Raw genomic sequence first — 25,573 nt, 5'->3', positions numbered from 1 at the left:
AAGGAGAAAGAAAATGTGATAGAAGTGACTGGTGTCCATTATATTTCCACATCTCCAGTACAGTCATTATATAATTCTTAAATATAAATCCTTGTGGGTTATTTAAGTTTTTCATTTTTCTTTCTTCTTTTCTATCTGCAACCCCGAATTTTCACAAATTTTCTAGAATACTCAATGGAAAACAAATGTGCATAAACCATTTGCCATACACCAAGGACTACTAAAATATGTTGTAGGGAGATAAGATTGGAATTACTAATATTTTAATTTCTTCTGTTAAAAGCATTTGTCTTATACTGTCCCAAGATCAATAAGAAAATCAGGAGTTTATCATTTTGGGTTTTCCAAGTTCTTATGTGTTAAAGATGTCTCTGAGTATCTAACAGGCATGTTTAATGAACTCACCAATTTATTGTCACTTTAAAGATTTTATTATTTAGATTATGTAGAGAGGTAGGCATTTTACTGTAAGTAGTTTTTTTAAAAATATTTTAATTCCAGTTAAATATAACATAGTGTTATATTAGCTTTAGGTGTTTAATATAGTCATTCAGCAATTCCATACATCACTCAGTGCTCATCATGACAAGTACACTCCTTAATCCCCAACACCTATTCATCCATTCCGTCACCCCATCTCCCCTCTGGTGATCATCAGTTTGTGTAATTAAGAGTCTGTTTCTTGGCTTGTTTCTCTTTCTCTGTCTTCTTTTTCCCTTTTTCTCATTTGTTTTGTTTTCTTAAATTCCACATGAAAGAAACCATATGATATTGTCTTTCTCTGACTTAGTTCACTTAGCATAATACTCTCTAGCTCCATCCAAATGGCAAGGATTTTATTCTTGCAAATGATTTCATTCTTTTTTATGGCTGAGTAATATTGAATTACACACACACACACACACACACACACACACACACACACCACTTTATCCACTCACCAATCAGTGGACATTTGGACTGCTTCCATAATTTGGCTATTGTAAATAATGTTGCAATAAGCATAGGGGGGCATGTATCCCTTTAAATTGGTGTTTTTGTATTCTTTTTTTCTTTTAATTTTTTTAATGTTTATTTTTGAGAGAAAGAGACAGAGTACAAGCAGGGGAGGGGCAGAGAGAGGGGAGACACAGAATCAGAAGCAGGCTTCAGGCTCCAAGCTGTCAGCCCAGAATCTGACATGGGGCTCGAACCCACGGACAGAGAGATCATGACCTGAGCTGAAGTCGGATGCTCAATCAACTGAGCCATAGTCAGGCACCCCAGTGCTTTTGTATTCTTTGGGTAAAAACCCAGTAGTGTGATTGGATTGTGTAGAGTAGTTCTATTTATTTTTATTTTTTTTTATTTTAGAGAGAGAGTATCAGCAAGGGTGAGGGGCAGGGAGAGAGAGAGAAAGAGAGAGAGAATCTTAAGCAGGCTCCATATTCAGTGCAGAGCCCTTTGTGGGACTTGTTCCCATGACCCTGGGATCTTGACCTGAGCCAAAATCAAGAGTCAGACCTCAACCAGCTTAGCCACCCAGGTGCCCCAGGTAGTTCTATTTTTAACTTCTTGAGGAAGCTCCATACTGTTTTCCAGACTGGCTTCACCAGTTTACATTCTCTCCAACAGTGCAAGAGGGTTCCTTTTTCTCCATATCTTCAGCAACACCTGTTGTTTCTTGTATTGTTGATTTTTACTTTAAGTAGTTATTGCCTATATAACAGACCTTACCTTTATAAGACAGGATCCTGGAAGGAATTATATTATCTTGATATGTTAGAAGTCATACTTCATTTAATCTTAATAAAGCATTCTTCCATGTAGTTTCTAATTCTTGAAACAAATGTCCATAACAAAGAAAATTAAATCATTTTAATGTAAAAAAATGTGTTGATTACTGATTAATTTATTTAAAATAGGCAAATATCCTTTCTTCATGGAACTTTTATCCAATGAATTATAGTACATAGATTATAATATGAATGGTTATATTATTGACATTATTTTATATATGCTATGTGATTGACTTATAAATAGCATTTATTGAGGATTTACCATATGCTAGACAATGCTAATCACATTACATATATTATCTTATTCAGTTTTCACCTGGGAAGAAGGTATTATTATTTTGCCCATTTTACAGGTGAGGAAACTGAGGTATAAGAAACTGAGATAGGGGCGTCTGGGTGGCTCAGTTGATTGAGCATCTGACTTCGCCTCAGGTCATGATCTCGCAGTTTGTGAGTTTGGGCCCCAGGTCGGGCTCTGTGCTGACAGCTCAGATCCTGGAGCCTACTTTGCATTCTGTGTCTCCTTCTCTCTCTGCCCTCCCTGACTTGTGCTCTGTCTCTCTTTATCAAAAATAAATAAATGTAAAAAAAATTAAAAAAAGAAGGAAAGAAACTGAGATAGACTAAGTGGCAGAGCAGGGATTCAAACCTAGATTCATTCATCTTAGAAGCCTGCACTCTTAACCACAGCGCTGTATCATCTCCAGTGCCCTGAGCATTGGCAGGTATAGAGTAGGGCCTCAATAAATGATCATTGAATAAAAGTATTTCTGAGGCCCACTTATAACAATGGCATTGTGTTAGGCAGTAGAGATAGTGCAAAGATGGCATGATATAGTAAATTATGTTATTTGCTTTAATTAACTTATTAATAAATTGGAGAGAACCATTAAGATGTTTATAAAGTGACAGAATCTAGGGGAGATGTAAATATAAGTATGGCAAAAGTCAAGAGACATCATGTTGTCAATTTAGTAAGTTACTTCATGATTGTAACATGAATCAATCAAGCAGTCTAAAACTGCTACCAAAAATGATGAATGAAAGGAATTTTCAATTCCAGTCAAATTAATTTCAGACCATGAGATATAATTTTATATCTATACTCTGAATCTGGAGCTTGCTCTCTAGATTTTCAAACATATTTGTTTGAAAGATGTTATGGTTATCCTGTTTTTTGGGGAGGGGGGAGACCTGTGAAACTTGGTGTTGTATAAAAATGATAATTAAAATAATTTTTTTCTAATTATTCAGATGTATTTCCCAGTAACCTATTCCTTGGTTATAAATTACAAATTTTAATGTTTTATTTTTATTTGGGAGAGAGAGAGAGAGAGACAGAGAGAAGGAAAGAAAGAAAAAGAGAGAGCGTGAGCGAGGGAGGGCAGAGAGAGAGGGAGATACAGAATCTGAAGTAGGCTCCAGGCTCTGAGCTGTCAGCACAGAGCCTGACACAGGGCTTGAACCCATGACCCATGAGATCATGACCTGAGCCAAGGTCAGATGCTTAACTGAGCAACTCAGGTGCCCTCCAGACCTTTTTTTTTTTTTTTTAAATTTTTTTAATGTTTATTTATTTTTGAGACGGAGACAGAGTGTGAGTGGGGGAGAGGCAGAGAGAGAGGGAGACAGAATCTGAAGCAGGCTCCAGGCTCTGAGCTGTCAGCACAGAGCCGGACGCGGGGCTTGAACCCATGAACCGTGAGATCATGACCTGAGCCGAAGTTGGACGCTCAACCAACTGAGCCACCCAGGCGCCCCCCTCCAGACCTTTTTTATCTTGCCTCCCATTTTCTCATCCTCCTCCCAACTTTCCTTTTCCTACCTAATATGTAATTGCAGGATATTAGGCTGGAAGAAACTTTGAAGGTCATCTATTCAGTACTTTTATTCAATTCAGAAATCTCTCCTTCCATTTGTTGGTGGAGGACATTATCCAACCTTTGAGAAGCACATCTATGGGGCACCTGGGTGGCTCAGTCAGTTGAGTGTCTGACTCTTGATTTCAACTCAGATCATGATCTCAAGGTTGTGAGATTGAGCTCGGTGTGGGGATCCACAGTGGGCATGGAGCCTGCTTAAGCTTCTCTCTCTGCCTCTCCCTCTGTCCCTTCCCCACTCGTGTGTGCATGTTCTTTCTCTCTCTCAAAACAAAACATAATGATAATAAAAAGAAGGAAAAGCAGATCTAGTGTTGGAACTGTAGTAGTTTCTAAAGAGTGTCAATATTAGAAAATAATTTTCTATATTTAATTGAAACTCACTTCTATACATTTGCTAGATCTTGGTCCTAGTTCTGCCTTTTAGATTAACAAAAACAAATTTTATTTCTTATCTATGTGTTAAGTTTGGCCAAAAACCTAGCCACTTAGGCTATATCTATGTTCAGGGAGTGCTGGGAAATTTCTCTGCTTGCCAGGAAATCACAGGTTGGGTAAACCTAGTGATATCTATTATAAAAAGGTAGCAGGGGAGAATAGATATTTATGGACAATCATCAGTAATTCTGCCTGTAGAAAACAGGAAAACAAATGAAACATCATGTTCTATGTTCTTTTATGTGATGGTCAGTCAACTGTGGCCACAAAAGGAGACACAGGAGATTCTCAGGAAAACTAAGTTTATTATATGCATAGGTCCTAGAAACAGGAGGCATGCCATGCCATGCCATGAAGGGCTACATGGGAAAACACTAGCATGGATTGGGAGGCTGAAAGGGCAAGAGGTAGGAGAGCACCCAAGTCACTGCCTTTATTGGAGTTTCTGAGAGAAAGGCAAGGCAGAACAGGGAAAACAGTTTAGGATTGATTAGTTTGAATACTTTTGGTGAGCTCTAAGCTCTAAGAGTGGTCCCTAGTTGCCTTGTACCTGGCCCTGGATGATTAAGGTATAGGAACATTTCCTCCTGAGTTGTATGGCCAGATAGAGGACGTATACCTTTGGATTAGTGTGCATATCAAAGACATGTTCCCAGCTGGGCCCTCAGCTATCTCTAAGAATTGGCTAGCCCAGGGAGGGGCAATCTCTCTCCAAACAGAAATGTTTTGGTTTTTTTTTTTTTTTTTTTTAAGATGTCAAAACCTCATAATATACAGAAAATAAAATACGTAATAGTATACATCATTGTAAGAAATTTAAAATTTGGGGTCAAACAGGGTTAAATTGAGTGACATTTTTTGCCCATTATTAAAAATGAATTAAGTATGTTAGTAATTAATTTTAAAGAAATCAAAATTTAAAATTCTGCAATTTAATTAGCTTATGTTACTAACTTTGAACACTACTAATATAATCTTAATTTTTAATTTTAAAAATGTCATGACTGGGAACCTGAATTCTTTTGGCGGGGGGACAGGGGGAATCTGAATCCTTAAGAGATACTTTCAAGATATTCATTCCTTAAGATATTTGATGAGGCAAGTTTAGCTTCTGAACTTATTAAATATAACATTGGGCAAGTATGTAGTTGGCTGAAATACACCTATCTCTTATGTGAAGGGCAATAAATTGACTGGGTTGGGTAGATGCTGTTACATTGCCATCTCTGACTATTTTGTGAGTGGAGTACTTTAGCATATCATGTACAGTGTGCTGAACATTATTAACATGAATCCAAACACCTCATCCTGAAATTGATGTTCTTTTTATCTAACAATTAACTTCCGCTGTTAATAGAAATAGAGCTGAAAATTTAGATGAAGTTTAGATTTATGGACAGTGTTTAGTAGGTTTTTTATAAGTTGAAGAGATTTATATAATCTACACAAGTGGAAAACCCAAACCTCTTCCTTTTAACTTTGTAAATGCAAGTACTCTGTGTCCCCATCATCACTTGCTTGTAACTTCAATCTGTTAAGTAGCCTGCAGTTTTCTGAGAATGAGCTACTGGAAAATCAAGAATAAGATTAGATAAAAATGAAAATTGGATGCCATTTTAATTTGAAAATGCCTGAATTATTGAGCCTAATTTCAACTTTATCATTATGATTCTCTTTATTCACTTAGGCATGGACAGCATCTAGTCCTACTGCTTTCCAGTGCTGATGCATTTGCAGTGAGTACTACAAATTTCTACTCAATCAAATTGACCTTTGTGTTAAAATGACTGTGTCTTTTAAAGGCAGGTTTAAATGTTTTCAGAAATTTGAATATTTATATACTTGGTGTTTAACCTTTATCTTCTTTGAAGTTATGGGAAAAAGAAGCAAAATAAGAAAGTGTAAGGGCTTGAGTAGGGTTGATGTGCATGAGGCTATTTTTTTTTTTTTAATGAATCACTGGTTTGGATGGTTTATGGGTAGGTCATTAATAAGGCTTGTTGTTTTCCATGTGCCCTTGCTCACTCCCCAGTTCCATCCATGTTGCTACAAAGGGCCATATTTCATTCTTTCTCATTGCCACCTAGTACTCCATTGTATATATAAACCACAATTTCTTTATCCATTCATCAGTTGATGGACATTTAGGCTCTTTCCATAATTTGGCTATTGTTGAGAGTGCTGCTATAAACTTTGGGGTACAAGTGCCCCTATACATCAGTACTCCTGTATCCCTTGGGTAAATTCCTAGAAGTGCTTTTTCTGGGTAATAGGGTAGATCTATTTTTAATTTTTTGAGGAACCTCCACACTGTTTTCCAGAGTGGCTGCACCAATTTGCATTCCCACCAACAGTGTAAGAGGGTTCCCGTTTCTCCACATCCTCTCCCGTTTCTCCACATAGTTTCCTGATTTGTTCATTTTGGCCACTCTGACTGGCATGAGGTGATATCTGAGTGTGGTTTTGATTTGTATTTCCCTGATGAGGAGTGACGTTGAGCATCTTTTCATGTGCCTGTTGGCCATCCAGATGTCTTCTTTAGAGAAGTGTCTATTCATGTTTTCTGCCCATTTCTTCACTGGGTTATTTGTTTTCTGGGTGTGGAGTTTGGTGAGCTCTTTATAGATTTTGGATACTAGCCCTTTGTCTCACATGTCATTTGCAAATATCTTTTCCCATTCCATTGGTTGCCTTTTAGTTTTGTTGGTTGTTTCCTTTGTTGTGCAGAAGCTTTTTATCTTCATAAGGTCCCAGTAATTCATTTTTGCTTTTAATTCCCTTGCCTTTGGGGATGTGTCAAGTAAGAAATTGCTGCAGCTGAGGTCAGAGAGGTCTTTTCCTGCTTTCTCCTCTAGGGTTTTGATGGTTTCCTGTCTCACATTCAGGTCCTTTATCCATTTTGAATTTATTTTTGTGAATGGTGTGAGACAGTGGTCTAGTTTCAACCTTCTGCATGTTGCTGTCCAGTTCTCCCAGCACCATTTGTTAAAGAGACTGTCTTTTTTCCATTGGATGTTCTTCCCTGCTTTGTCAAAGATTAGTTGGCTGTACGTTTGTGGGTCTAGTTCTGGAGTTTCTATTCTATTCCATTGGTCTATGTGTCTGTTTTTGTGCCAATACCATGCTGTCTTGATGATGACAGCTTTGTAGTAGAGGCTAAAGTCTGGGATTGTGATGCCTCCTGCTTTGGTCTTCTTCTTCAAAATTACTTTGGCTATTCGGGGCCTTTTGTGGTTCCATATGAATTTTAGGATTGCTTGTTCTAGCTTCGAGAAGAATGCTGGTGCAATTTTGATTGGGATTGCATTGAATGTGTAGATAGCTTTGGGTAGTATTGACATTTTGACAATATTTATTCTTCCAATCCATGAGCAGGGAATGTCTTTCCATTTCTTTATATCTTCTTCAATTTCCTTCATAAGCTTTCTATAGTTTTTAGCATACAGATCTTTTACATCTTTGGTTAGATTTATCCCTAGGTATTTTATGCTTCTTGGTGCAATTGTGAATGGGATCAGTTTCTTTATTTGTCTTTCTGTTGCTTCATTATTAGTGTATAAGAATGCAACTGATTTCTGTACATTGATTTTGTATCCTACAACTTTGCTGAATTCATGTATCAGTTCTAGCAGACTTTTGGTGGAGTCTATTGGGTTTCCATGTATAATATCATGTCATCTGCAAAAAGTGAAAGCTTAACTTCACCTTTGCCAATTTTGATGCCTTTGATTTCCTTTTGTTGTCTGATTGCTGATGCTAGAACTTCCAGCACTATATTAAACAACAGCGGTGACAGTGGGCATCCCTGTCGTGTTCCTGATCTCAGGAAAAAAGCTCTGTTTTTCCCCATTGAGTATGATATGAGCTGTGGGCTTTTCATAAGTGGCTTTTATGATGTTTAAGTGTGTTCCTTCTTTCCCGACTTTCTCGAGGGTTTTTATTAAGAAAGGGTGCTGAATTTTGTCAAATGCCTTTTCTGCATCGATTGACAGGATCATATGGTTCTTTTCTTTTCTTTTATTAATGTGATGTATCACGTTGATTGATTTGCGAATGTTCAACCAGCCCTGCATCCCAGGAATGAATCCCACTTGATCATGGTGAATAATTATTTTTATATGCTGTTGAATTCGATTTGCTAGTATCTTATTGAGAATTTTTGCATCCATATTCATCAGGGATATTGGCCTGTAGTTCTCTTTTTTTTCTGGGTCTCTGTCTGGTTTGGGAATCAAAGTAATACTGGCTTCATAGAATGAGTCTGGAAGTTGTCCTTCCCTTTCTATTTCTTGGAATAGCTTGAGAAGGATAGGTATTATCTGTGCTTTAAACGTCTGGTAGAACTCCCCTGGAAAGCCATCTGGTCCTGGACTCTTATTTGTTGGGAGATTTTTGATAACCGATTCAATTTCTTTTCTGGTTATGGGTCTGTTCAAGCTTTCTATTTCCTCCTGATTGAGTTCTAGAAGCGTGTGAGTGTTTAGGACTTTGTCCATTTCTTCCAGGTTGTCCAGTTAGTTGGCATATAATTTTTCATAGTATTCCTTGATAATTGCTTGTATTTCTGAGGGATTGGTTGTAATAATTCCATTTTCATTCATGATTTTATCTATTTGGGTCATCTCCCTTTTCTTTTTGAGAAGCCTGGCTAGAGGTTAATCAATTTTGTTTATTTTTTCAAAAAAACAACTCTTGGTTTCATTGATCTGCTCTACAGTTTTTTTAGATTCTATATTGTTTATTTCTACTCTGATCTTTATTATTTCCCTTCTTCTGCTGGGTTTAGCCTGTCTTTGCTGTTCTGCTTCTATTTCCTTTAGGTGTGTGGTTAGATTTTGTATTTGGAATTTTTCTTGTTTCTGGAGATAGGCCTGGATTGCAGTGTATTTTCCTCTCAGGACTGCCTTCACTGCATCCCAAAGCGTTTGGATTGTTGTATGTTCATTTTCGTTTGTTTCCATATATTTTTAAATTTCTTTTCTAATTGCCTGGTTGAGCCATTCATTCTTTAGAAGGGTGTTCTTTAACCTCCATGCTTTTGGAGGTTTTCCAGACTTTTTTCCTGTGGTTGATTTCAAGCTTCATAGCATTGTGGTCTGAGAGTATGCATAGTATGATCTCAATTCTTGTAGACTTATGAAGGGCTGTTTTGTGACCTATTATGTGATCCATCTTGGAGAAGGTTTCATGTGCACTCGAGAAGAAAGAATATTCTGTTGCTTTGGGATGCAGAGTTCTAAATACATCTGTCAAGTCCATCTGATCCAATGTATCATTCAGGGCCCTTGTTTCTTTATTGACCGTGTGCCTAGATGATCTATCCATTTCTGTAAGTGGAGTGTTAAAGTCCCCTGCAATTATCATATTCTTATCAATAATTTGCTTATGTGTGTGAGTAATTGTTTTATATATTTGGGGGCTCCTGTATTTGGCACATAGACATTTATAATTGTTAGCTCTTCCTGATGGATAGACCCTGTGATTATTATATAATGCCCTTCTTCATCTCTTGTTACAGCCTTTAATTTAAAGTCTGGTTTGTCTGATATAAGTATGGCTACTCCAGCTTTCTTTTGACTTCCCGTAGCATGATAAATAGTTCTCCATCCCCTCACTCTCAATCTGAAGGTGTCCTCAGGTCTAAAATGAGTCTCTCATAGACAGCAAATAGATGGGTCTTGTTTTTTTTATCCATTCTGATACCCTATGTCTTTTGGTTGGAGCATTTAGTCCATTTACATTCAGTGTTATTATAGAAAGATATGGGTTTAGAGTCATTGTGATGTCTGTAGGTTTCATGCTTGTAGCGATGTCTCTGGTACTTTGTCTCACAGGATCCCCCTCAGGATCTCTTGTAGGGCTGGTTTAGTGGTGACGAATTCCTTCAGTTTTTGTTTGTTTGGGAAGACCTTTATCTCTCCTTCTATTCTAAATGACAGACTTGCTGGATAAAGGATTCTTGGCTGCATATTTTTTTCTGTTCATCACATTGAAGATCTCCTGCGATTCCTTTCTGGCCTGCCAAGTTTCAGTAGAGAGATGGGTCACAAGTCTTATAGGTCTCCCTTTATATGTTCGAGCATGTTTATCCCTAGCTGCTTTCAGAATTTTCTCTTTATCCTTGCATTTTGCCAGTTTGACTATGATATGTCATGCAGAAGATCGATTCAAGTTACGTCTGAAGGGAGATCTCTGTGCCTCTTGGGTTTCAATGCCTTTTTCCTTCCCCAGATCAGGGAAGTTCTCAGCTATTATTTCTTCAAGTACACCTTCAGCACCTTTCCCTCTCTCTTCCTCCTCTGGAATACCAATTATGTGTAGATTATTTCTCTTTAGTGCATCAACTTAGTTCTCTAATTTTCCCCTCATACTCCTGGATTTTTTTTTATCTTTTTCTCAGCTTCTTATTTTTTCCATAATTTTATCTTCTAGTTCACTTATTCTCTCCTCTGCCTCTTCAGTCCGGGCCATGGTTGTCTCCATTTTATTTTGGAGCTCATTAATAGCATTTTTTAGCTCCTCCTGGCTGTTCCTTAGTCCCTTGATCTCTGTAGCAATAGATTCTCTGCTGTCCTTTATACTGTTTTCAAGCCCAGCGATTAATTTTATGACTATTATTCTAAATTCACTTTCTGTTATATTGTTTAAATCATTTTTGATCAGTTTGTTAGCTGTTGTTATTTCCTGGACGTTTTTCTGAGGGGAATTCTTCCGTTTCGTCATTTTGGATAGTCCCTGGTGTGGTGGGGGACTGCGGGGCACTTCCCCTGTGCTGTCTTGAATAACTTGTGTTGGTGGGTGGGGCGCAGTCAGACCTGATGTCTGCCCCAGCCCACCGCTGGGGCCACAGTCAGACTGGTGTATGCCTTCTCTTCCCCTCTCCTAGGGGTGGGATTCACTGTGGGGTGGCATGGCCCGTCTGGGCTACTGCACACTGCCAGGCTTGTGGTGCTAGGGATCTGGCGTATTAGCTGGGGTGGATTGGCAAGGTGCACAGGGGCAGGAAGGGCAGGCTCAGCTCGCTTTTCCTTCAGATATCCACTTCGGGAGGGGCCCTGTGGCACCGGGAGGGAGTCAGACTGGCCAGAGGGATGGATCCGCAGAAGCACAGCGTTGGGTGTTTGTGTGGTGCAAGCAAGTTCCCTGGCAGGAACTGGTTCCCTTTGGGATTTTGGCTGGGGGATGGGTGAGGGAGATGGCGCTGGCAAGAGCCTTTGTTCCCTGTCAAGCTGAGCTCTGTCGTCCAGGGCTCAACAACTCTCCCTCCATTGTCTTCCAGCCCTCCTGTTCTCCGAGCAGAGCTGTTAATTTATAACCTTCCAGATGTTAAGTCCCGCTGGCTATCAGAACTCACGCAGTCCGGCCCCTCTGCTTTTGCAAGCCAGACTCTGGAGCTCTGCCTTGCCAGGCGGGCTACACCTCCACCCCGGCTCCCTCCCGCCAGTCCGTGTAGCACACACCGCCTCTCCGCCCTTCCTACCCTCTTCCATGGGCCTCTCATCTGCGCTTGGCTCCGGGGACTCCATTCTGCTAGTCTTCTGGTGGTTTTCTGGGTTATTTAGGCAGGTGTAGGTGGAATCTAAGTGATCCATAGGATGCAGTGAGCCCAGCGTCCTCCTACGCCACCATCTTCCCCCAATATTCAAGTTTATTATTTTAAAAAGCTGTTTGTTAAATGTACATGGTTTAAAAATCACCTGAAGTGCTTTTAAGGCTAAATACAGTATTCCTTTCCACATTATTCTTCACTCTAGCCTTATTTCCACACTCAACTGCTTTTAAGAGTCTTAGCTTTATTTTCTTGTTTCCATATTTAAAGTACATGGTTTATGTTTGGTGGTTCTTTTTAATCATTAAGAAGACACAATAGTATGATGTAGCTCTTTTTTTCTAATAAGAAATGCATTAAGATGTAAACTTTCTGTTAAGGATATCTCAAAGAGTGTACTGATAAGAAGGCCAAGATTAGAAGTTTGGTGTATACGTTGGCCAGTTATCTTTTGTGTGTTCCATAAGTATACACTACAACCCTAACTTTTGTCAGCTTTTCATATGTGTAGTCTGTTGACTTCAAACTTTTCAGAAAATAGATAAGCAAGGAAAAAGCCAAGTGCCTATTATAAAGTTGCTGACAGTGGTAGAAATACAGGATTTAAGAACTGAAATAATGACCTGTCCATAGGAATCATAACAAACCTTTGCAGAGTTCTTTTCCAACTCTAGAAACAAAATCTCAGCAAGGGACCACCAGTAGGAATATAACTGGAATTTACAAAAGGTTGCACACTCTATTAGGAAGGATTGTTTTACTTTGTTTTGTTATTTAAGTTTTGGCACAAGGGGAAATAACAAAGTGACTCAAGCTCTATTGGGTATTTTGTTTAAGGAAAAGTTATGAAAGACTTTTTGATTTGGAGGACATTTGCGTTATTGATACTACATTGTAAAATAGTTCCAACACTATTATTTCAAAGTGGTAGTAAGTAGAAAAATTTATAGGGGCTATGTATGTATTGGCAATATAAAAAAAAGAAAGAGGTAGGAAGGAAGATAATACTTTTTTTCCAATTGTAAAAGAATAATTTATTATCTGTCATTTGTTTTCCCTCTGAACCATGCCAGATATAGCTCTGTTTTTTTTTTTAAGTATTTTATTGTGGTAAGAACAAAAAACAGGAGATCTACCCTCTTAAATTTTTAAGTGTAAAATACATTATTGTTCACTATAGGTACAGTGTTGTATATAGCAGATCTCTAGAGGTAATTCATCTTTCTAAACTGAGATTTTATGCTACTTGATTAGTAACTCCCCATTATATTCCCCCAGCCCCTGTCAAACACCATTCCACTCCGATTCTATGAATTTGACAGTTTTAGATACATCATATAAGTGGAATCATACAGTATTTATCTTTCTGTGACAGGCTTATTTCACTTAGCATAATGTCTTTAAGACTCACCCATGTTGTCACATATTGCAGAATTTCCTTCTCTTTAGGAATCTAATATTCTATTATATGCATATACCATATTTTCTTTATCCATTCTTGGAGGGTAATAAGAGAAGTAGCAAAACATACTAAAGATTGACTTATGTAATGAAAATTGTAAATCAGTACTGTTAACAGAAATTTCTGTGATAATGGAAAATGTTCTGTATATGCTCTGTCCAGAATAGGAGCCACTAGCCACATGTGGCTTCTGAGCACCTGAAATGTGGCTATTGTAACTGGGAAAATAAATTTTAACTATTATTTCATTTTAATTAATTAAATTTAAATTGCTAGGTGTGGCTAATGGCTACAATACTGGACAGTGAAGTTTTACAGAAAGTATCACATATAGGCATGGCATCTTCTTTTTTTCTTGTAAATATAATTGTGTTGTTCAATTTTTAATGTGTTTGAGAAGACATAAGTATAACTTGTATTTCAGTTGTGAAAACAGAAAGGAGAAAAATTATAAAAGGAATGCAACAAAGAACCAATATGTGTATTGTCTGAGAATTACTTAATAGAAAATATGCTGCTAGTATAATACCATCAAATTACATATATATATATATATATATATCTAATGATAAAAATAAAAAATTTAACATTTTCACACTAAGCTATAGAACATGAAGATATGCTACTAACTTAATACCATTGAATAGTGTGAATATATACTTAGAGATACATGATATATATTTGATAAGAAATAATAATATATACTAAAGTTAACCCTAGAAGATGTATCATAATTTTGATGATAATTAAGGATGAATTTCAAATTGTGATCTTATGGCACATTCACACTATCTATCAATAAAGATGCATTGATAGAGAAAAGAACAGAGAGAATGAAAGAGGGCAAAGACCCATTAAAATAACTCAGGGTCTCTTAGGAGGCAGGATGCTACTTGGTAAAACTGTGAAGAAGGAACAAAACAATTCTTGAATTCTGTCCTTTTCAGTATTTTGCAATAGGATGAACCGGAATTGACAGATGTCTGCATTTAGTAATGAGAATTTGTTTTGTGCAGCATTCTAATAATGAAAAGGTGTTAATGAATGATTGATGTTCTTGTAAAGTAAGACTACAAAAGGATTGAAATAGAATTTTCCACAAGATAGATGATGAACATTGGAGTGAAATAGATGTAGGTTCAAACTTCCTCTTTGTTGCTTACTTGTGTGACTTTGGATGAGTGACCTAATCTTTCTGACGCTTAGAGTTTCCTTGTCAATGAATTAGAGTGAATAAAGATAATCATTTTCAAGGGCTTTGGAGGGGCACTTGGGTGGTTCAGTCAGTTAAGTGTCTAACTCTTGATTTTGATTCAGGACATGATCTCAAGGTTTGTGGGATTGAGCCCTGCATCAGGCTCTGCACTGACAGTGTGGAGCCTGCTTGGGATTCTCTCTCTCCCTCTCTCTCTCTCTGCACCTCCCCTGTTCATGCATGTGTGTGTTCTCTCCCTCTCTCAAAATAAATAAATGAACTTAAAAAAAAAAAAAGACTTTGGAGATGATGAAATGAGATAATGAATATCAGGCACTATACAAAATGTTTGATATATAAAGTAAGCCCTCAAAAGCTAGTTAACATTAACTACTGATGAAAATAATTTATAAGTTAGAACCAGAATTTTCTGTTTCAGAGCACTGAGAATGCCATGTGGTATATTTCAGTACTGTGATGAAAATATGACTTACAAAATGCTTATGAAAAAGATATACTCTCCAAATACAGATGAATGGAGGTATGGGCAATTCCTGAGAGAAAAGCATGAAATTTATGAAGGAGGTTATTAAAGACGGTGTGAAATTTTATTGTAATTTAAAATTTTGGTGGGGTGTGGTGCCTGGGTGGCTCAGTTGGTTAAGCATCTGACTTTGGTTCGGGTCATTATCTCACAGTTCATGAGTTCAAGCCCTGCGTTGGACTCTGTGCTAATAGCTCAGAGCCTGGAGACTGCTTTGGATTCTGTGTCTCCCTCTTTCTCTCTGCTCCTCCCTTGCTCAGACTCTGTTTCTATCTTTCAAAAAATAAATAATAATAAAATAAAAATAAAAAAAAATAAAATAAAATAAAATCTTAGGAGGAAAATGATTAAAATGGAGGAAATGCTGCTTTAAAAAATGAAGTTTTATGGATTGGGAACCAAGCTTGAATTGATGGGAAGTAGAACTGGAGAAACTGGTTCATGGTAGAATGCCCAAATGCTCTTAGGCTTTCTGGGAACAAGCAAAGATAAAATAATTCATTATGATCACTGGGGTCCCACGTACAAAAGAGATAAACTCCACTAAAAGCTTCTCTGAATGCTTTTTATGTGCTATAACATCCCAGTCATGAAAGAAGAAACTTTCAAGAAGTGGCAAGAAATCAGAAATCAATGAGATACTTGTATGTGCTGTATATGTATTATTTACAAAGTCTTCTACTAATCCATCTCTGAAGTGTTCTTCTTAACCTTTTCCTGTTTGATTTCTAATAGGAGAACTCTACCCTTGCAGCTCCTTTTTCTCAAATGTGCTTTTTTCTTAAATTCTTTTATTTTGGCAATTACCAGTTGAAATTAGTTAATGGGATCTTCTTATTCTTCATGATTTCTATGCTGCATGTGACATTGATGGTAATTTATTTCTTCTTTAGATTCTTTTCAGGATTTTCCTTTTTTCCCTCTTATTAGCCCTTTGTGATCTCATTCTTTTCTTTTCTCCCACTTTTCCAAATATGTCTTCTCTTTGTTTTTGCTGTAAGGTCTCTTGGCTTTATATTCTCCATGATGGCCATCTGATTCTCTCTCATGCCTTCAATCTTCATTTCTATTCAGATTTCTCCAACACCTACATATCTGGGCCTAAGTTATCTCGGGAGCTTTAGTCCTACATTCCTACTAATGTTTATTGGACATCTGTACCTGGGTGTCCTGATAACAACTCAAACTTAATATTTCTGAAACTAACCTATCAATTCCCAGGTTTTGGTTGTGCCTTCTTTCCTTCTAAAATTGTACTATTATTTTCTAAATCAGGCAGACCGGAAACTTCTGCTGTTTGTCCCATCTCCCTTGCCCCTCATATATACTTAGTTGCTATATTTTGTAACTTTTCAGAGTTTTGCCATACACAAGTCTGTGAAGCAGTGTGAATGAGGCTACACGTTCTGACTACATATTGAACCAAACTTAGCAAATAGTGGTTAGAAGATCCATTAGAACTCTAGGCATTTACTGGTAGTAGGTCAGTCACACGAGTGTGAGTATTGGAAATAAACCCTGGCTGGATGATGATGATGATGATGATGATGATGGTGGTGGTGGTGGTGGTTAGAGGGAGAGCACGTGAGCAGGGAAAGGGGTAGAGGGGGAGAGAGAGAGAGAGAGAGAGAGAGAGAGAGAGAGAGAGAGAGAGAATCTTAAGCAGGATCCACACTTAGCATGGAGCCTTATGCAGAGCTCAGTCCCATGACTCTGGGATCATGACCTGAGCCAAAACCAAGAGTGGGATGCTCAACCAACTAAGCCACCCAGGCACCCCAGGCCTGTCTGGATTATTAAAATAGGAAGTGATTAAATATGGAGAGAGGAAAGAGCCATGGCCTAGGCAATTGGGCATTCACATTATATGCAACCTCTTGACAACTGCAGTGCTTGAGCCAAGTCTCTCAGAATGAGTTCTCTGTATTGCTTTGTTAGAGTTCTGTGGATAGCAACACCTCTGTAACCATCTCTGAATATCCTAGCAGACTTCCAATCGCTAGGGAAGAGATATAATGATAAGAGTTATAAGTGGGAAAAGAGAAAAACATTTAGTTAAAAATTAAGATATGATTAATTTGTTTTTTTTTCCTGCTATAAAACATGTGAAAAATAGAATGGAAAAGAAAAATAGAATAGAAAAGAAATAATTTGAAGAATAAACTGGGTCTTGTGAGAGGCCCAGAATAATGTGTAGAATAGTGTTGTATTTTGTCACTTTCCTGATTTTTATAACTAGAGAGGCTACACTTTGTTAGCTGCTTTCCTCCACCATATTTCCTGGCATCTCAAGGTCAAGTTCTTGTCATTTGTTTTTTAAGTCCCTCCTTCTCCCCAGTGGATTGATAACAATATAGTAAGGCCTATTTGTGCAATATCTTTTTTTTATTTAAATATAACAAATGGATTTTTGTATCTTGCCTTAATGACAAGTTTGCAAATTGCCAATCTTTGCTCTTTCTCTCCCTCCCAATTTTTCATGGTGGTAATTAAGGACTGTAAATTTCACTTTATCATTTGTGTTAGAAATGGTAGCATAAATCATAGTAATAGCACCGTTTATTTCAGTAATGCCAGCCTGCCTGCAAATCACTTGTAAATTGGTTCCATGGATGTACCTCTATCAAATTAATCAAAAAACCACCTGAATACATTTCCTGAGCTTATTTCAAAGGCTTAGTAACAGTGAGGAAGAAAGACCATTACTGACCTTTCCATTTTTATTTATTCATAAGTTCTGAATGGCTCATGCATGTTTTCTATTTGAACCCTGGCTACCATCTAACATCTAACTGAACAGTTTATGTAGTACTTTTTGTTTTTAAACACAGGTTGGGATTTGGCCCCAAATAATATGCCTGACAGATGGTCCTACTGTGTTCCATACACAGTAATAATAATATTTGATTAGACACAAAATTTTATGCTATTTAAGAATTTGTGAGAAGTAGTGCTTTTGTGCTAAAAAAAAAGCATTTTCAAGCTAGCATAATAGTTTTCAGTATTGGGAAGTTGAGCAACAGTCATTTATGTTTGTCTCCTTGTACTCAAGAAGGTGACTCAATGTATCATTCTGAATATGAAGGAAAAGAGAGAATCATTCTTTATGTTTTGACCTTATGTACCTGTTTATGCTCCCTGGAGCAAAAGCTAAGACAACTCTAGTCCATATGAGTGCTTCATTGTACTGTTTTTATAACATGTTAAGTTCTGTTCTGGATATGGTATGTCCTTTTGGGTAATTCCTGATGTATGATATTCATACCTGGCTTACCTCTTACTTATTGGTCCTACCCTAAAAGGAGAAGGGAATTTAAATTTAGTAATAGCTTTATCTTAGTCTTACCCAAACTCAAATATGACAAAAAGTAGATTATTTATTTTAATTTTACATTTGGAACTACAAAAATGAGACAAAATCAAGTTCTAGGGCTCTAATGAAAACAATATAATAATAATAAACACAATATATAACTTTATATTTTTATGTATACTTTTCTCCTCTTTCTGTTTCTGGTATATAAACCTGGTTTTGAGAAATCATTATCTGTATATGAATTCAATATTTTGGTGGGTTTTATACATTGTAGACCCTTCACGGTTAGCATACAGTTAGCATAAGAAATCAGAAATTAGTATAGGTTTAATTTTCATAAACAGCATGCTTTTACATCTAATTAAGATGATGACAAATTTTCTTTAAATTCCTTTTTTTAATGTTTATTTATTTGTTTGGAAAGGGAGAGAGAGCATGCACACAAGCAGGGAAGGGGCAGAGAGAGAGGGAGAGAGAGAAAACCCAAGCAGGTTCTGTGCTGCCAGCACAGAGCCCGATGTGGGGCTTGAACCCACCAACCGTGAGATCATGACCTGAGCTGAAACCAAGAGTTGGATGCTTACTGACGGAGTCACGCAGGTGCCTCTCCTTTACATTCTTAATAGTTATATCTAGTGTTACTCTTTGTATATACTCGACTATAGTCTCTGTACTATTTACTAGTCTATATTGAAGATTTCACATTTGGAAAGTCAGAATAATAGTCTTTCTTTTAAAAAAAATTTTTTTTAATGTTTATTTTTGAGACAAAGAGAGACAGACCATGAGTGGGGGAGGGGCAGAGAGAAAGGGAGACACAGACTCCAAAGCAGGCTCCAGGCTCTGAGCTGTCAGCACAGAGCCTGATACGAGGCTCGAACTCATCAACTGCGAGATCATGACCTGAGCTGAAGTTGGATGCTCAACTGACTGAGCCACCCAGGTGCCCCAAAATAATAGTCTTTTAAACAAATGCAGTCACTATTCTTTCTTTACTTCTCCCTGGATGAACTTGTAAGTAATTAACACTAACTTACTTTGAAGAATTTCCTTTATTAGAACAAAAAGAGACAAGAGGCAATCCGTTGATTGTCTTGAATTTTGCTAGTCTCTAAAGAAATTAGTCTAAATATTTTATTTTATGTAGCAAAATCAGAGCATTCCATAGTGAGTTTGATACATCTTGAAATGCTGTTAAATAATTGTTTCAATAACCATTTTGTAATTTATTTTTTATTTTAGAGAGAGAGAGTGTGCAAACAGGGGAGAGAGACAGAGGGAGAGAGAGAGAGGGACAGAGACAGTGAGAATCTTTTATTTTATTTTTTTAATTTTTTAATTTTATTTTTTTAATTTATATCCAAATTGGTTAGCATATAGTGCAACAATGATTTCAGGAGTAGATTCCTTAATTCCCCTTACCCATTTAGCCCATCCCCCTTTCCACAACCCCTCCAGTAACCCTCTGTTTGTTCTCCATATTTAAGAGTCTCTTATGTTTTGTCCCCTCCCTGTTTTTATATTATTTTTCCTTCCCTGATGTTCATCTGTTCTGTGTCTTAAAGTCCTCACATGAGTGAAGTCATATGATATTTGTCTTTCTCTGACTAGTTTTGCTTAGCATAATACCCTCCAGTTCCATCCACATAGTTGCAAATGGCAAGATTTCATTCTTTTTGACTGCTGAGTAATACTCTATTGTGTGTATATATATACCACATCTTCTTTATCCATTCATCCATCAATGGACATTTGGGCTCTTTCCATACTTTGGCTATTGTTGATAGTGCTGCTATAGACATTAGGGTACATGTGCCTCTTCGAAACAGCATACCTGTCCCTTGGATAAATACCTAGTAGTGCAATTGCTGGGTCATAGGGTAGTTTTATTTTTGTTTTTTGAGGAATGTCCATACTGTTTTCCAGAGTGGCTGCACCAGCTTGCATCCCACCAACAATGCAAAAGAGGTCCTCTTTCTCTGCATCCTCCTCAACATCTGTTGTTGCCTGAGTTGTTAATGTTAGCCATTCTGACAGGTATAAAGTGGTATCTAAATGTGGTTTTGATTTGTATTTCCCTGATGATGAGTGATGTTCAGCATTTTTTCATGTGTCGGTTGGTCATCTGGATGTCTTCTTTGGAGAAGTGTCTATTCATGTCTTTTGCCCATTTCTTCACCAGATTATTTGTTTTTTGGGTGTTGAGTTTGATAAGTTCTCTATAGATTTTGGATACTGACCCTTTATCTGAAACGTCATTTGCAAATATCTTCTCCCATTCTGTTGGTTGCCTTTTAGTTTTGCTGATTGTTTCCTTTGCTGTGCAGAAGCTTTTTATTTTGATGAGGTCCCAGTAGTTCATTTTTGCTTTTGTTTCCCTTGCCTCCGGAGACATGTTGAGTAAGAAGTGGCTGCGGCCAAGATCAAAGAAGTTTTTGCCTGCTTTCTCCTCGAAGATTTTGATGGCTTCGTGTCTTACATTGAGGTCTTACATCCACTTTGAGTTTATTTTTGTGTATGGTGTAAGAAAGTGGTCCAGGTTCATTGTTCTTCATGTCGCCGTCCAGTTTTCCCAACACCAGTTGCTGAAGAGAGTGTCTTCATTCCATTGGATATTCTTTCCTGCTTTGTCAAAGATTAGTTGGCCATACATTTGTGGGTCCATTTCTGGGTTCTCTATTCTGTGCCATTGATCTGAGTATCTGTTCTTGTGCCAGTACCATACTGTCTTGATGATTACAGCTTTGTAGTATAGCTTGAAGTCTGGGATTGTGATGCCTCCTACTTTGGTTTTCTTTTTCAAGATCGCTTTGGCTATTCGTGGTCTCTTCTGGTTCCATACAAATCTTAGGATTGTTTGTTCTAGCTTTGTGAAGAATGCTGGTGTTACTTTGATAGGGATCGCATTGAATGTGTAGATTGCTTTGGGTATTATCGACATTTTAACAATATTTGTTCTTCCTATCCAGGAATATGGAATCTTTTTCCATTGTTTTGTGTCTTCTTCAATTTCTTTCTTTCTTTCTATACTTCTCAGTGTGTAGATCTTTTACATCTTTGGTTAGGTTTATTCCCAGGTATTTTATGGTTTTTTAGCAACTGTAAATGGGTTCAATCCCTTGATTTCTCTTTCTGTTGCTTCTTTGTTGGTGTATAGGAATGCAACCGATTTCTGTGCATTGATTTTATATCCTGCAACTTTGCTGAATTCATGAATCAGTTCTAGCAGTTTTTTGGTGGCATCTTTTGGGTTTTCCATATAGAGTATCATGTCATCTGATAAGAGAGAAAGTTTTACCTCCTCCTGGCTGATTTGGATGCCTTTTATTTCTTTGTGTTGTCTGATTGCAGAGGCTAAGATTTCCAATACTATGTTGAATAACAGTGGTGAGAGTGGATATACCTGTCTCGTCCTGACCTTAGGGGGAAAGCTCTCAGTTTTTCCCTATTGAGGATGATATTAACATTGAGTCTTTCATATATGGCTTTTATGATGTTGAGTTATGATCCTTCTATCCCTACTTTCTTGAGGGTTTTAATCCAGAAGGATGCTATATTTGAGACAGAGAGAATCTTAAGCAGGCTTGACACTTAGCACAGAGTTGAACACAAGGCTCAGTCCCATGACCCTGGGATCATGACCTGAGCTGAAATCAAGAGGTGGACACTCAACCAACTGAGCCACCCAGGTGCCCCACCATTTTATAATTTAGTCCTACGTATATATACAGTAATTCTTTAAAAATTTTTTTTCTCAATGTTTATTTATTTTTGAGAGAAAGAGACAGAGAGCAAACAAGGAAGGAACAGAGAGAGAGAGAGAGAGAGAGAGTCGGAAGCAGGCTCCAGGCTCTGAGCTGTCAGCACAGAGCCTGAAGCAGGGCTTGAACACACTAACTGTGAGATCATGACCTGAGCCCAGGTCTGATGCTTAACCAACTGAGCCACCCAGGTTCCCCTATATGCAGTAATTTTTATGGGGGAAAAGGTTTGGAAAGCAATGGATTTAATAGTCAAAATATTAAGTGGAGGTTTTAGAGAGTGACAATTCTGATTATCATGGGCTCTTTCATGTGTGGAAGAAGCTAATGTTTAAAAACATTGGAAGGGACACCTACAGAATAAGTAAATATTGGTTTATATATAGACCCATGTATGAATAAATATATTGTAAATGTATTTGTAAATATATACATAAGATTACATCATGTTTTTCATTGTCTAGTGTTATAGTAATCCATTTTACCACATTAATGTGGAAGAGAATAAATTAAAATTACTTTAGCCACGGACAATATTTTTACCCTAGGTTTTCTCTATTCAGGAAATTTTGAAATATTTTAGTGTTATTAACAAAGATAAAAGCAATAAAAATTAAAGGTTGAAAGCCATCACATTTCATTTAACAGTAAACTTGTGATTAACTGATAATCACGTTCTCAAAGATGGTAGAATAAATTATCTTTCTACTCCTTTCACCTCTATTCCTTTGTAAAATAAATCATTTCTGGACTGTCAACAAGCATGAGAAATTTCTAGCTAAAGACGTTTCTTTCTTGAAGACTCTGAAAAGAAGGACTTAGAGTGAAAAGTGCCATAACTACAATAGTAAGTGCATTCTACTAAGAATAAATAAAAATTGCAAAGCCTGACAGTGAAGAATACAGAGAGGAATTCAAGTGACTATACCTCAAATAAAGGATTATCCTTGTTTGTGAGGAATCTATTCCAGGACGAAATCGATCTAGGAACCTCTGCATACAAAATCAGCTAGACAGTTTTTTGAGCTATAGAGAAACTGCAGGTGAGACCAGTAATCATAACTGGACAGTGATCAGCCAACAGGTCTTCAGGTCTAAGCGATGGACATGCCATGCCTTTTTCTCTAATTGTTAGGCCCCAAATCTATTTATTCAGAGAGCAGCTATCCTAAACGACACTCACACTGCCATTAAAATACATTTGTACTGTGTTTTTTACACTTCTGTTAACTTTACCATTTGATTTTCCATTTCATGGAAGGGAAAAATCAAAATTGAGAACTGTGGGTATATTGAGTGTTAGGTGGATACCAACTGGATTAAAATCCCAGTAGTGGAGGTAACAGAACGAAGGTGATGGATTTAATACTGTTGGTCTATTTAAGTGTCAAATAGAGTGAAGTGTTTTGCTGAATTCTTGAAATGGTTTGGCTCTGTCATACTGTAGTATCTAGCATAATCAACACTGAAAACTGGAGCACAGTTTTGTTTTCATAGGTAGAAAAAGGTATGTATACTTGAGTATCAAGCAAATTGCTACTGAAAGTAGTTTGTTAAAAAATGGGTTTGATTAATGAAACAAAATTAGTTTTTAAGTATATTTATTAGGCAGAAATGAATTCATTCATTTATTCTTTCATTTGTTAATCCAAGTTTCACTGAGTACCTTTTATGGGCCTGGCTCTGTGTTAGGGCCAGAGGATACAGAGTCAAATAATATGTCACCTCTCCTGAAGCTTTCACTTTTAGTGAAGCTTTCACTAATAAATGTCATTTATTACTTTTTTAAATGTTTTGTTAATTTAGTTAACATTGGATTTCTTACAAGTTTTATATGATTTTTTTAGTATGTGTTTTATTTATATCTACTTTAAGTATCTCTTATTTGGAAAAAAAAAACAAAGGAGAAGCAAAATTTTAAAAAAATGAACAACACCAAAATATAAACTATACTGGGAATTTACAAAATAAGGAAATCTCCTTTTCTCTGAAAGGAAGAAAAAAATATTTGTATCTGAAGGAGTATGTTTTCTCCTAGGATGGTTCTTTGGGTTAGAAGTTCATTGAAATATTTGTGCCATCTATAAAATCTGCCATAATGTTGACAAACAAATACATTTCACATTTTTAGCATTAGGCATATAGTAGGTATATAATTCTATAGGACATTATCATGCAGGTTTATTTTTTTTTTTTTATTTTATTTTTTAATATATGAAATTTACTGTCAAATTGGTTTCCATACAACACCCAGTGCTCATCCCAAAAGGTGCCCTCCTCAATACCCATCACCCACCCTGCCCTCCCTCCCACCCTGCCCTCCCTCCCCCCCCCATCAACCCTCAGTTTGTTCTCAGTTTTTAACAGTCTCTAATGCTTTGGCTCTCTCCCACTCTAACCTCTTTTTTTTTTTTTTTTTTTTTTTTTCCTTCCCCTCCCCCATGGGTTTCTGTTATGTTTCTCAGGATCCACATAAGAGTGAAACCATATGGTATCTGTCTTTCTCTGTATGGCTTATTTCACTTAGCATCACACTCTCCAGTTCCATCCATGTTGCTACAAAAGGCCATATTTCATTTTTTCTCATTGCCACGTAGTATTCCATTGTGTATATAAACCACAATTTCTTTATCCATTCATCAGTTGATGGACATTTAGGCTCTTTCCATAATTTGGCTATTGTTGAGAGTGCCGCTATAAACATTGGGGTACAGGTGCCCCTATGCATCAGTACTCCTGTATCCCTTGGATAAATTCCTAGCAGTGCTATTGCTGGGTCATAGGGTAGGTCTATTTTTAATTTTCTGAGGAACCTCCACACTGCTTTCCAGAGCGGCTGCACCAATTTGCATTCCCACCAACAGTGCAAGAGGGTTCCTGTTTCTCCACATCCTCTCCAGCATCTATAGTCTCCTGATTTCTTCATTTTGGCCACTCTGACTGGCGTGAGGTGGTATCTGAGTGTGGTTTTGATTTGTATTTCCCTGATAAGGAGCGACGTTGAACATCTTTTCATGTGCCTGTTGGCCATCCGGATGTCTTCTTTAGAGAAGTGTCTATTCATGTTTTCTGCCCATTTCTTCACTGGGTTATTTGTTTTTCGGGTGTGGAGTTTGATGAGCTCTTTATAGATTTTGGATACTAGCCCTTTGTCCGATGTGTCATTTGCAAATATCTTTTCCCATTCCGTTGGTTGCCTTTTAGTTTTGTTGGTTGTTTCCTTTGCTGTGCAGAAGCTTTTTATCTTCATAAGGTCCCAGTAATTCACTTTTGCTTTTAATTCCCTTGCCTTTGGGGATGTGCCGAGTAAGAGATTGCTACGGCTGAGGTCAGAGAGGTCTTTTCCTGCTTTCTCCTCTAAGGTTTTGATGGTTTCCTGTCTCACATTCAGGTCCTTTATCCATTTTGAGTTTATTTTTGTGAATGGTGTGAGAAAGTGGTCTAGTTTCAACCTTCTGCATGTTGCTGTCCAGTTCTCCCAGCACCATTTGTTAAAGAGACTGTCTTTTTTCCATTGGATGTTCTTTCCTGCTTTGTCAAAGATGAGTTGGCCATACGTTTGTGGGTCTAGTTCTGGGGTTTCTATTCTATTCCATTGGTCTATGTGTCTGTTTTTATGCCAATACCATGCTGTCTTGATGATGACAGCT

The 25,573-nt window shown here is 37.3% G+C and overlaps 1 protein-coding gene across 5 annotated transcripts in view; it reads left to right on the top strand.

The window, feature by feature from the left end:
* Positions 1-25,573, top strand: part of CB1H4orf33 (chromosome B1 C4orf33 homolog) — a 126,707-nt gene that overhangs the window by 85,701 nt on the left and 15,433 nt on the right. For all 5 annotated transcript variants that reach the window (XM_042935498.1, XM_042935495.1, XM_042935500.1 and 2 more), the window contains exon 8: positions 5,784-5,832. The gene's annotated coding sequence lies outside the window, so the exon portion shown is untranslated. The remainder of the gene's footprint in view (positions 1-5,783; positions 5,833-25,573) is intronic.

This window comes from Panthera leo, chromosome B1, assembly GCF_018350215.1.
Source record: "Panthera leo isolate Ple1 chromosome B1, P.leo_Ple1_pat1.1, whole genome shotgun sequence".
NCBI lineage: Eukaryota > Metazoa > Chordata > Mammalia > Carnivora > Felidae > Panthera > Panthera leo.
The sequence above is the reverse complement of the archived record's forward strand: the minus strand, read 5'-3'. Positions and strand labels throughout refer to the sequence as shown.